This window comes from Pleurodeles waltl, chromosome 3_1, assembly GCF_031143425.1.
Source record: "Pleurodeles waltl isolate 20211129_DDA chromosome 3_1, aPleWal1.hap1.20221129, whole genome shotgun sequence".
Classification (NCBI taxonomy): domain Eukaryota; kingdom Metazoa; phylum Chordata; class Amphibia; order Caudata; family Salamandridae; genus Pleurodeles; species Pleurodeles waltl.
Genome location: NC_090440.1, coordinates 486,127,490 through 486,140,574, shown reverse-complemented (window position 1 = coordinate 486,140,574; position 13,085 = coordinate 486,127,490).

The window sequence follows — 13,085 nt, the reverse complement described above, 5'->3', positions numbered from 1 at the left end:
GAGCACAAGCACTGGGTGAGGCTCGGGGGCTGCCTTTTATAGACAGGGCTGGGTGTGGTCCTCACATGCTGCACATGTTCTTGAAAGGTGTGCAGAGCTGGGTGTGGTTTGAAGAGCTGGGTGTGGTCCTCACATGCTGCACATGTTCTTGAAAGGTGTGCAGAGTTTCAGTTATTATGCAAATGAGTTAAATTAACACATGGCCTAGAGAGGAGTGTTTTAAAGAAGCCTTGGTAAAAGCAAGGCCCAATGTGTAAACAAAACAGCACATTAAACAACATACACAGAAGCCTAGGGGGGGAAGGTGAGATAACAAGAAAGGCTTTCAATAGTAAGTTTAAAAGGGAGCTATTACAGAACCCACTAGTGCAGTGAGAGGGGACATGCTCTTTGCTGTGCACAAACCCTAACAGTTGCCCCCCTCAAAGGCCCTCCTACAGGACGGGGTTTTCCTGGATTTTTTAAATAAAACCGTCTAATCAGCTGTGGGGCATGTACATATGATGCTGGTTCCCATGAATTCTCAGATTCATCATATCCTTTCCATTCTACTAAATAAAACAGACGTCCACTAATTCTTTTTGAGTCTTTTAAGCTTTTCACTTCATATTCTAGATTTCCCTTAATTGGTATGGCTGGAGGTGGTGGTTCAGGTCAGGTTTTTGGATTGTACGGCTTAAGCAAGGACACATGGAATGTAGTATGTACTGGATATTCTTTTGGTAAATCTAATTTTACTGTTACCGGGTTTACTATGGCAGTTATACTAAAGGGTCCAATGAAACGTGGTTGCAGCTTTCGGGATCCCTCTATGTTTAGGTTCTTTGTGGAGAGCCATACCTTGTCACCGATTTTATACATTGGGGCCTCAGATCTGTGTTTGTCTGCTTGTCTTTTCATGCTTTCCTTGTACTTTAATAAATGTTTCCTGGCTTTGTCTTGTATGTCACCTAACCTTGTTAGTCTATCCGTTACTGTAGGTAACAGAGAATCTTCTAACAAAATGGGTATAGCTCTTGGATGATACCCCTGCAAGAAATAGAATGGTGAGCAAAGTAGAGCTGAATGCTCAGTATTATTATAAACAAACTCTGCTACAGGGAGAGCTTCCAACCATTCACTAGAATAATCAGCCAATAAACAACGTAGCGTTTGAAGTAAGGTTTGGTTCAGTCGTTCAGTCCGTCCATCTGTCTCTGGGTGGAAAGCAGTGGATAATGCCACATCTATTTTCAGTTTTTTACATAATTTTTTCCAAAATTTAGAGTTGAACTGGCTCCCTCGGTCTGACACCACTTTGCTTGGCAAACCATGTAAACGCACAATTTCCCTTATAAAAATATCTGCAAATTCTGCCGCCGTGGGTAATTTCTGTAATGGTACAAAATGTGCCATTTTAGATAAAAAATCCACTATAACCAACACTGTTGTGAAAGATTTTACAGGTGGTAAACCTACAATAAAGTCTACGCTCACAGTGTGCCAAGGTTGCTTGGGTGTTGGCATTGGTATTAACAAACCGTCAGGGGCCTTATGAGAAGATTTATATCTTGCACAAATTGGACAGGTAGTGACAAATTGCTTAATGTCCTTTCTTATAGTGTCCCACCAAAAGTGTTTTTGCACATTTTCCAGGGTTTTTACCCAACCAGGATGACCTGCCAACGGTGAGGCGTGATGCAAAATTATCACCTGTGTTTGTAATTCAGAGGTGGGCACTAACAGCATGTTGTCGTGATACAATAAACCTCGTTGTATTGTGTTATGGGAATCCTTTAACCAATCCTGAGGTGCTATTTGCATGTGTGCATTATATAGATCTGTGATGAAATCCTTCTGTTGTACTGGTGCCAAAAACTTTTGGGGAGGAATAATGGGTTCTCCTATTTTATCTTGTTTCATGTCTGAAGTATGTCCGTATCTAGATAACACATCAGGTTGAATTTGTTGTGCACCTGGTCTATAGGTTATTACAAAGTCAAATGTGCTAAAAAAAATTAACCAGCGCATCTGACGTGGTGTTAGTGCTTTAAGTGATCCAAAAAACTGTATGTTCCTATGGTCAGAAAAGATTGTAACTGGGTACTTGGCTCCCATTAAATGGTGCCTCCATTCTGAAAAGGCTACTTTGATAGCTAGTTGTTGCCTTTCAGCCACAGTGTAATTTTGTTCAGCTGGTAATAACTTTTTGGAATAGAAGGCTATAGGATGTAACTGGCCATCTACTGCATCTCGTTGAGAGAGAACTCCTCCTAAAGCTACTTGTGAAGCATCCGCTTCAACAAAAAAAGGCAAGTCAGGATCAGGATGTTTCAGAATTGGGGCTGAAGTGAACTTTTGTTTTAGGAGTTGAAAGGCGTGTGCCGCCTCATCAGTCCAAAGAAATCGTTGCCCTTTCCGCAACAAGGTAGTTATTGGGGCCGCAATGTCTGCAAAATGTGCAATAAACCTCCTATAAAAATTGGCGAAACCCAGAAATTTCTGAATATCTTTTACAGAGGATGGTTCTGGCCAATCAGCAATAGCACTGATTTTCTTTACATCCATAGTTATTCCTTGAGGTGACAGGCAGTATCCTAAAAAGTCCACCTTGCTGACATTAAAAGTACACTTTTCTAACTTAGCAAAAAGATGATTTTCTTTTAACTTTGATAATACTGCACGAACATGTTGGGTATGTTCTTCTGAGTTCTTAGAGTAAATGAGGATGTCGTCTATGTATACTATGACACAAACGTCCAGGAATTCGTGTAGGACCTCATTTATAAAGAACTGAAAGGCCGCAGGGGCATTACATAACCCAAAGGGCATTACTGTGTACTCAAATAAACCAAACTTTGTCTTGAAAGCTGTCTTCCACTCATCCCCCTCTTTTACTCGGACCAGGTGGTAAGCTCCCCGCAGATCTAGTTTAGTGTATACAGTAGAATGTCTTAATTGATCCAACAACACAGGTATTAGAGGAAGAGGATATTTATTCTTTATTGTAGCCTTATTTAGTCCTCTATAATCGATACACGCGCGCAGGGATTTATCCGGCTTCGGGATAAAAAAGAGTGGAGATGACACCGGAGATGTGGAATGACGGATGAACCCAGACTGTAGTAGGTCATCTAGGTAGGTTCTTAAGTATTTGGTTTCTTCGTCAGTCAAAGCATATACTCTGTTATTAGGTAAAGGGGCCCCTGGGATAAGATCTATACGACAGTCATAAGACCTATGTGGGGGCAGCACACTAGCCTTTACTGGATCAAAGACGTCTTTAAAGTCAGAATATTCAGGAGGGAGACTTGTTTCATCTTGTATAACACTAGCACAGTGTAATACTGTGCTCTGTTCTGTACCTGCTTCTTGATAGCAATTGGTTCTACAGAAAGAGGAATCCAAAGTAACATTTCTATTCACCCAATCAATTTTTGGGTTATGAGTTGTTAACCAGGGTACCCCGAGAATCAAACCAAAATTAGGAGTATCTATCAGATCAAAGCTAATCACCTCTGTGTGCCCGTTCTGACAGACCATAACAAGTGGACTTGTTTGTTTTGTGATTAATCCAGAGGTCAATTCTGACCCATCCACTGCACATACTGCTTCTGGACAAGGCTTTAGGCACATAGGAAGTCCTAAGTTTTCAGCTAACTTATTATCCACAAAATTTCCTGTCGCGCCTGAGTCCAGTAGGACAGGGAGAGAATGCCTCACTTGGGTAGTAACAATTAAAACGACCTGAATTATGAAATGTCTAGGTATGTGCGGTACCATGAAGGCTGCAGCATTAGAGGTTTGATTAAGATGTTTTCTCAAACAAGTAACCTCTCCCCTTGTCGAGCTTAATCGTTTCCCGATTCAGTTGAGGAGGTGGAGGAAACAGCACCCTTTCGTGGATTTTTAGGCTTTACTGGACATTCTCTGGCAAAGTGACCTGCCCTTCCACAATATAAACATAATTAAAGTTTTCTCCTTCTTTCTTTTTCCTCTGATGTGAGTGAACCTCTGAGTGTCCCTATTTGCATAGGCTCAGGTTCAGGGAGTTAATTATCTGGGTCTTTCTTCTCGTGTCTAATAAAAGTTAACCGTGATTCCAGTTTGTATTTATCTCCCTTTCTTTCTCCTAGTCTATGTTCTAATTTCACAACTAAATCTACAAAGTCCGAATAGTCTTCTGGCAAATCAACGATATGAGCCAGCGCGTCTTTTAACTCGTCTCTCAAACCTTTATAGAAAAGGGAGACACGCTTTTCTTCTGGCCAGTGTGTCTCGGTGAGTAAACGATTAAAACTAGTGAGATAGGTCAATAAATCCTTGTTACCTTGTTTAAGATTTAAAAGCTCATTATCACTTGCCTGCATGAAAGTGTGTTTTGCAAAAAGGCTGGTCATGGTACGTTTAAATTGATTCCAATTATGGAGGATGGGATCATCTCTCTCCACGAAAGGAATTGACCAATTGGCTGCTGTGCCACCCAAATAAGACAAGACGAATGCCACTTTCGTAGCATCAGTAGGGAACTGTTGTGGCTTACAAACGAAGTGTAATTGACATTGATTGATAAAAACATGGAATTTGTTACTATCTCCATGAAAACGTTCAGGTGCTGCTAAGGGCACAGCATTAGGAACATTAACAGTGACCTCAATTGGGGGAGGCAAAGTTGTATGTTTTGATGGCGCCCCTGTCTCTGAGGAGGTTTTAAACAAAGGCGTAAAAGCTGTGTTCCACTGAGATACCCTAAATTTATACCTGCTTGAATCCTGTTTTAAAGAGGTATTTTCCATCTTTAATCTCTCTATTTCCTCTTGCATATGTTGCGAGATGCCAGACACTGATTCATTATGAGCCAAGTCCTCATTTAGGGCCTGCGCCATATCCGTGACGTCAATGCCCTCTATTTCTTCCCCGATATTCATCGTCAACCAGAGCTGAATTTTTTTTTTATTTAAGGCTTGTGCTTCTGTCAAAGCCCAGCTCACCTGAGTCCTTGTTCAGTTCTGATGGAGGTTGAAGACAATCCGACCCCACCCTGAAACTGCTTGTTCCAGCACACTAGTTTTTAAAACAGTGCACTAAGAACAGAAGCTCAAGGGAAGGGGGGAAGTGGATAAAATAAAATAAAGAGACAACAGCGTTCTTGCGTTTCCACTGTTGAAGTGCTGCACAAATCTGCGGCCCTCTCTGACTTCTGTGGAAACTGGTGCCTAATGAAACATAAACAAAGAACAGATAAGTACATCCTATTCCTAACTGGGTTCCTGACTATCCCTTTATTTATTAGAAATTTTCTTCAAAAAGTACCTCTTGGATCCTGGTCTCTAGTTTCCAGGTTTGGAATGTGTTACTGCTCTGGGATGTGCTTTCTATTACTCTAAAGCTTCTAAAACATTAAACAAATACCGTTATCAGAATTACCAATATCAAACATTCATCTTAATATAACTAAAGCCTAAATTGCCAATAGCAGACTCACTTTTCCCATATTTCCAGAATCTTTTATAAAACAAATACTGTACTTTTACGTCAAAATACAGCATGTAATTTGTGCAAGTCCTTGATTTACTGTTTGCCTTGCTGTTAATGGTTTCCACGGTTCGATTCTTAAAAGTTCCATAAAAAACTGTTTGCTTCACAAAGTTCCGCAAAGTATTCTTGTGACAAAGAGTTTGAATCACAATGTTCGTGGAAGGTATCTTGTTTCAAATTGTCTATACACGAATCCAGAAATTGTTGTCAAAGTTCTTTCAGGTAATAAAAGTTTTTCACTTACTTGTTGCTGGCAAGAGATACTGATCAGTCTAACCTTGTCTTCTTTCTCTTTTGCAGGTTGCTTGTAGGAGAGAGGCTGAGGCAAGGAGGAACCGGAAACCGGAAGAAGGAAGAGCCAGCAGCTGCGCCCATTAAAGCCAATGAAAGTCTGTAGAGAGCAGGAGTGCCAGCGCCGAGGGATCTGTCCTCAGGTAAGCGGGAGGTAGACGAGCACAAGCACTGGGTGAGGCTCGGGGGCTGCCTTTTATAGACAGGGCTGGGCGTGGTCCTCACATGCTGCACATGTTCTTGAAAGGTGTGCAGAGCTGGGTGTGGTTTGAAGAGCTGGGTGTGGTCCTCACATGCTGCACATGTTCTTGAAAGGTGTGCAGAGTTTCAGTTATTATGCAAATGAGTTAAATTAACACATGGCCTAGAGAGGAGTGTTTTAAAGAAGCCTTGGTAAAAGCAAGGCCCAATGTGTAAACAAAACAGCACATTAAACAACATACACAGAAGCCTGAGGGGGGAAGGTGAGATAACAAGAAAGGCTTTCAATAGTAAGTTTAAAAGGGAGCTATTACAGAACCCACTAGTGCAGTGAGAGGGGACATGCTCTTTGTTGTGCACAAACCCTAACAGAATCAACCTTTCATAGTGGAAGCGGATGCTTCTGATGTAGCAATAGGAGCCGTCTTATCACAACGAAATAAAGACACTGGTCAACTTCATCCAGTAGCTTATATGTCTCGGAAGTTGAACGAAGCCGAAGAGAACTATGTCATTGCTAAAAAAGAGCTTCTGGCGATTCGTGACGCCTTTAAAGAATGGAGACATCATTTGTTGGGTGCCAAATACACTGTTACAGTATCTACTGATCATCGTAATCTTCAATTCATGAGTTCGCCAGACTTTTGACCCCTCGGCAATTACGCTGGATGCTTTTTTTTGCCGAATTTGATTTTGTAGTAACCTTCCGGCCTGGTAAAGATAATCGCAAGGCTGACGCCTTGTCCCGTCAAGAGTCTACCACGTTGCCTGCATTTCAAGCCTCCAGAGCTATCATTGCTCCTGACAAGGTTCTATGTATCATAAAAACTGAAGATTTCTTTGAAGAAATTCGCAACTCTTTCACTGTTGAAAAATGGCAAAGATGGGCCCAAGCAGTTCCCAAAAGGTCAATCAAGCAAGGTTTACCCTTTCATGACGCTCGTTTGTTCGTACCCACTACCAAACTTCGCAAGATAGTGTTTCATTGGTTGCATGTTATACCTACGGCAGGTCACCCAGGTACTCCTAAAACTCTTGAACTGATCCAATGCTATTTTTGGTGGCCTACCGTAACAAAAGATGTTAAAGCAATGGTAAACAACTGTGAAGTTTGTGCTCGCATTAAAACAAGTAATTCAAAACCAAAAGGGTTGTTACATCCACTTCCAACCCCAAGTCGTCCATGGGAGCACATTTCTTTAGACTTTATTACCGGTCTGCCAGTGGTTCAACAGCATTCAGTAATTCTGGTGGTAGTAGATAGTCTCACGAAATATGGACATTTCATCGCCTGTAAAAAATTGCCTACTTCTAGTGAATTGGCAACTATTTTACTGAACAGAGTGGTTCGTTATCATGGACTGAAAAAGGTTATCCTCTCCGATCGGGGGTCACAATTTTCCTCCAATTTCTGGAAGACATGGTGTAAAACACTCCAAGTGACATCTACGCTATCTACTAGTCACATCCTCAAACAGATGGTCAAACGGAGAGACTTAATCAGACTTTGAAACAATACCTACGTGCCTACGCTGAAAAGGCACTTCATTCCTGGAAATCTATGCTCTGGTTAGCTGAGTTAGCTTACAATAACTCATTCCACACTTCTATTGGTGTTACACCCTTTTTTGGTTTATTTGGCTATCATCCTGACACCTTGCCCATCACAATTCCTCAAGAAAGTTCTCTTACTCCAGCCGTGTCAGAAACCATTCAGCATTTACATCAAACCCAGAAACTGATTCAACAGCATTTAGAAAAAGCCAAACAAAAATATAAAAGGCATTATGATAAGAAACATTGTGAGGGACCGCAATATCAACCAGGTGACAAAGTGTGGCTTTCCACAAAACATATAGACTTCAAGAAGAAGCACATGTTTAACCCCAAATTCATAGGTCCTTATACTGTCCTTCAGCAAATCAATCCGGTGACCTATAAACTACAATTGCCCAGATCCTTACAGATTCATCCAGTGTTCCACACTTCCCTCTTGAAAAAGGCAGTCCAAAAGGTCCACCCTCATCAAGCTCCTGTTCTAGTACAAGGGGAAGAAGAATACGAAGTCAAGAAAGTGTTGGATTCTAAACTGAGAGGGCGTAATCTATGGTACTTAATCTCATGCAAAGGTTATGGTCCTGAAAGTAACACATGGGTTTCCACATCTGATGTTCATGCTCCAGTACTTGTGAGACGCTTTCATCGTCTTAATCCGCAAACCAGGCCCTAGAGCGCGTCTGGGAGAGGGGAGTACTGTCAACACCAGAGCAATACGCGCTCTATTGGCGACAAAAATGCAAAAACCCAGCACTCTCAAAACAAAGTAATTTATGCACTGTGCTGATATGTTGTGGTTTAACCTTTTGCATTGCAGAGTTCAATCCTGAAAACTTATTTTTAAGATGCTTACAAATACTGTTCCTTTGCAATGTATTTCAGCAGGTTTTCAGAGTGTGTTAGGGTGTGGCCCCTTTCCAGGGCCTTCCAGAGACTTTCCCTGCAACATGCCTGGGCGTGGTTCTGGGCTGGGCCAAGACTCTATAAAAGAGAGCCAGCCCAACTCCCAGTGCTCACTATTCAGAGGTCCCGGTGCAGAGCAGCAGCTTCTTCCTGAGCTCCTGTCCCGGCGGCCTATTTGGATCTTCCAGTCTTCTGCCCTAATCCTTCATTGGTGATCATTGTTCCAAGCGGTAAGACGGTGGTTGGACTGTCCCGACACCGTTATTTAGAATTTTCATATTCTTGGTTTAAATTCTTAAATGAGTAACAGATTACTTGCACGCTACCATTTCTTGACATTTATATGGTAGTTTACAAATAGGCAAGACGTGCGATTTATTCCATAAAGGTTTGACTTTGTTATTCATTGCGCGCTACTATTTCTTGACACTTACATGATGTTTTACGAATTGGCAAGACGTACAACTCGTTTCATGAGCATTTAACTTTGTTGTTCATTGCACGCTACCATTTCTTGACATTTTCCATGGTGGCTTAAGAATCGGCAAAAGAAGCGCGATTCGTTTCATGGTACTTTGATCTTGTTATTTATTGTGAGCTGTTATTCCTTGACATTTACATCGTGTTTTACGAATCGGCAAGACGCGCGATTCGATTAATGATGATTTGACTTTGATATTCATTGCGTGCTACCATTTCTTGGTATTTTACATGGTAACACTCGAATTGGCAAGACGCACGATTCTCTCCTCGAGTTTAATTCATGTTGTTTATTGTATGCTACTATTCTAAGATATTTATTATGTAATATTCGAGTTGACAAGTTATGTGATTTGTTTCCTGAATCCATATTGTGTTGTTCATGGTGCACAATCCTTTTTATGGTGTTTACTATATATATATATATATCTGCAATATGCGCAATTTGTGTTGAAACATTTTAAGAGTACACAGAAGGCCAGAGTTTCTAGATGCAATATTGTATGGTCCTAGTATACATTCTCAAAACAGGATTTATATGACTAGTTTAAAATTTAGTCAGAATGTTTTTTCTGATTCTCATGTAAAGGAAAGTACTTGAATAAGAAAGTTTTCATTTAATTAATCTTGATTCCCCTACAGGTATCCGGCCATCTTGAAACTTAGTCATTTTAAACTTAACTCTTAGATTGTTCATGTTTTCAGAGTGACCAGGCTTAGAATCATAGTCTAGTATTGATTTCAGGAGATATAATTTTCATATTGTGTGTTCTAACCTTTTTCTTACTACAGGTCTCCTTCCCAGCTGTTCCCTTCCTAATCCCCTCTTCCCCTCTTGGACTCTCTCAGTCTCTGTGATTTATCTATCAGAGTCTTGGAGCTGTTCAGTGGTGGACGTGTTGGGAACATGCACAGACCCCAAGGATCTGGTGACTCTGACACTGTAACACATAGCAGTGAGCCTCAAAGGCTCAGGCTTCGTGTTACAATTCTCCAGGGTACTCCAGCTAGTGGAGATGCCCACCCCACCGTACACAGCCCCTACTTTTGGCAGCAAGTCCGGAGGAGTTAATGAGAAAAACAAAGAGGAGTCACCCTCCAGCCAGGACAACCCCTAAGGTGTCCTGATCTGAGGTGACTCCTTCCTTAGAAAGTCCTCCATCTTGCTTTGGAAGATTTAGCCCAATAGGATTAGGCATGTGCCCCCATCCCCAAAGGGAGGAGGCACAAGGAGGGTGTAGCCCCCCTCAGGGACAGTAGCCATTGGCTACGGCCCCCCAGCCCTAAACACACCCCTAAATCTGGCATTTAGGGGCGACCCTGAACCCAGGAAATCAGATTCTTGATGACCTAACAAGAAAAAGGACTGCTGGCCTGAAAACCCCACAGAGAAGAAGGAGACAACAATTGATTTGGCCCCAGCCCTACCGGCCTGTCTCCTGATTCAAAGAACCGGCAACAGTGATGCATCCTGCAGGCCCAGCGACCTCTGCTGACTCAGAGGAGTGCCCTGCAAATCCAAAGGACCAAGAGACTCCTGTGGACAGCGGCTCTGTCCAAAACAACAAAGAAGAAACCATCTTTAAAGGGACTCCCACGTCACTCCTGAAGCGTGAGTCCCCAGCACTCTGCACCCAACACCCCCGGCCCGTGTCCATAGAAACCAACATTGTAGAGAGGACCCCCAGGCAACTCCAACAACATGTCCACCCTGAGACGACCTCCCTGCACCCCCACGATGACACCTTCAGAGAGAATCCAGAGGATCCCCCTGACCGCGAACCAACTACCAGTGCAGGAGTGACCAGCAGGCAGCTCTCATCTTTGCCCAGTCGGTGGCTGACCCGAGAAGCCCCCCTGTGCCCTGCCTGCATCGCAAGAGAGCCCCCTGGGCCCTCCATTGATTCCAATTTAAAACCCGATGCTTTGTTAGCACACTGCACCCGGCTGCCCCTGTGCCACTGAGGGTGTATTTTGTGTGCCTGTTTGGGACCCCCCAGTGCTCTACAAACCCCCCTGGTCTGCTCCCAGAGGACGTAGGTACTAACCTGATAGCAGACTGGAACCAGAGCACCCCTAGTCTCCCTAGGCGCCTATGTTATTTGGGACCCTCTTTGATCTCTGCACCTGACCGGTCCTGTGTTGCTGTTGTTGAGTGTTTGGGGTTGACTTGAACCCCCAACGGTGGGCTGCATATGTCCCAGAGATGAAACTTGTAAGTGCTTTACTTACCTGACAAACAAGCCTTTACTTACCCTCCTCAGGAACTGCTGAATTTTGCACTCTCATCTTTTATGCCAAACTGTGTACATTACTGTTTTCATTCAAAGTTCCATATTTACCTATGCCAATTAACTCACAATGTATGTACTTACTTGAATTCTGAATCTTGTGGTTCTAAAAATAAATTAAGAAAATAATATTTTTCTATATAAATACCTATTGGCCTGGAGTTAAGTCTTTGAGTGTGTGTTCCCATTTATTGCCTGTGTGTGTGCAACAAATGCTTGACCTACCCTCTGAGAAGCCTAACTGCTCAACCACACTACCAAAACAGAGCATTAGTATTATCTATTATTGCCACTATCAACCTCTAGGGGAAACTCCTGGACTCTGTGCACACTATCTCTCACTTTGAGATAGTATATACAGAGCCAGCTTCCTACAACGGTATTGCAGGTATTTTCATATGAGATGGTAGTTACTCATACAGTAGAGCGGGTATGGTTGTTAGATTATCTTCTGGTGCTTCATTACCTTTCACCATCAGTAAATCTAGAGCACTTCAGGTGTCATGCTCCCCCCTAAAGGTCCAAAAGAAAACCATTAAACTTTCTGAGTCGCATAACCAGAATTTGTAAACAATCCATCTGAACTGTGAAGTTAATTTTGGTAAATCTTAAACATTGCTTTACTATTCTACAACATATAACACCAGGTAACATACCAAATAGTTGAACAAAAAAGTGAAACTGGATCATTGAGCATTTTTCCAGCACTTGATTTTAGTTCAGAACGTTCTCGACAGCACTCGTTGAAGAGCAAGAAGTCTGACACCTCCTGGAAAAGCTGAACAATTCTAGTCTTCTGTAATAGAGATTCATAATGTTCAGGTTAACCTGAAAATAATTGGTCTAGTGGTTGCTCGGCAACGGACCAAGTTTAGAACTTATATAATAACTTCACGAAACTAAAACACCCGCGAGAAGAAATAGCAGCTGTAAACAATTGAAACACATGGCACGAATCCTGGCCCTGTTGAGAGAAATGTGTCTAGATCTGGAATAGTCAGCTCCAGCGAGTCTTGACATCAATTAAAGGTGATAACTCAGCGAAAAAATCATGAAAGAAGAACTATACCTGATAGACGCTAGAATGCCCTACTCCAATAGGAAAAACTAAAGAGATATGCTTCAGGAGTATGGACTCCATCCCTGTGCATATCTGGCAGGGCCCAGGCCTTTCCCCATCTCCTCCCCCAGACCTCTGCTCTACTCTGTCTTCTCCTTCTTCCCCTAGTTCAGGCCCAATTTTCAATTGCAAATCACCGCCTATTCTATAGAGCTGTTCCTTGGCAGCTAGGTCTCTGCTTTGTAAATCACACACTTACGTACATAGCATTAACAAACTCACGTGTTATATTTTATAACAATTGCAGATTTGAGGTGCTTACACTGTCTGCACAAATCCTTTTTGTTGAAATGTTCCCACCGTGTCTTAACCAATTTTTAAAAAAATGATCTCACAATTTTAAACTAAACCTGATGGCCTCTGTAAGCTTTATGTATTTTTAAGAAAATTGTGTTAAAATGTGAACAGAAGTAAAAGCTTAAAACATATGTTTCATTATTTTTAATTTGTTTATTTAGTGTGTGTATACCAAAGCTTCAAAATGCTGTAAAAAGGTGAGAAACATAGCAAGTTTAGATGCTTAGCCTATTACCGAATAAAAAGCATTTGATCCGATTCACAAAGGTTTTCCTGAAATGTACTCTTGTAGTACTTCGGAATTGCAGGAGTAAGTCAGGAGTACGCTTTGCTAACTTCTAAAGTTCATGAGTAATGACGGACTACTGAAAGAGTAGGACACACTCACTCATACACCAGCCTTTGTGAATTGGGTCCCATGTCATTAG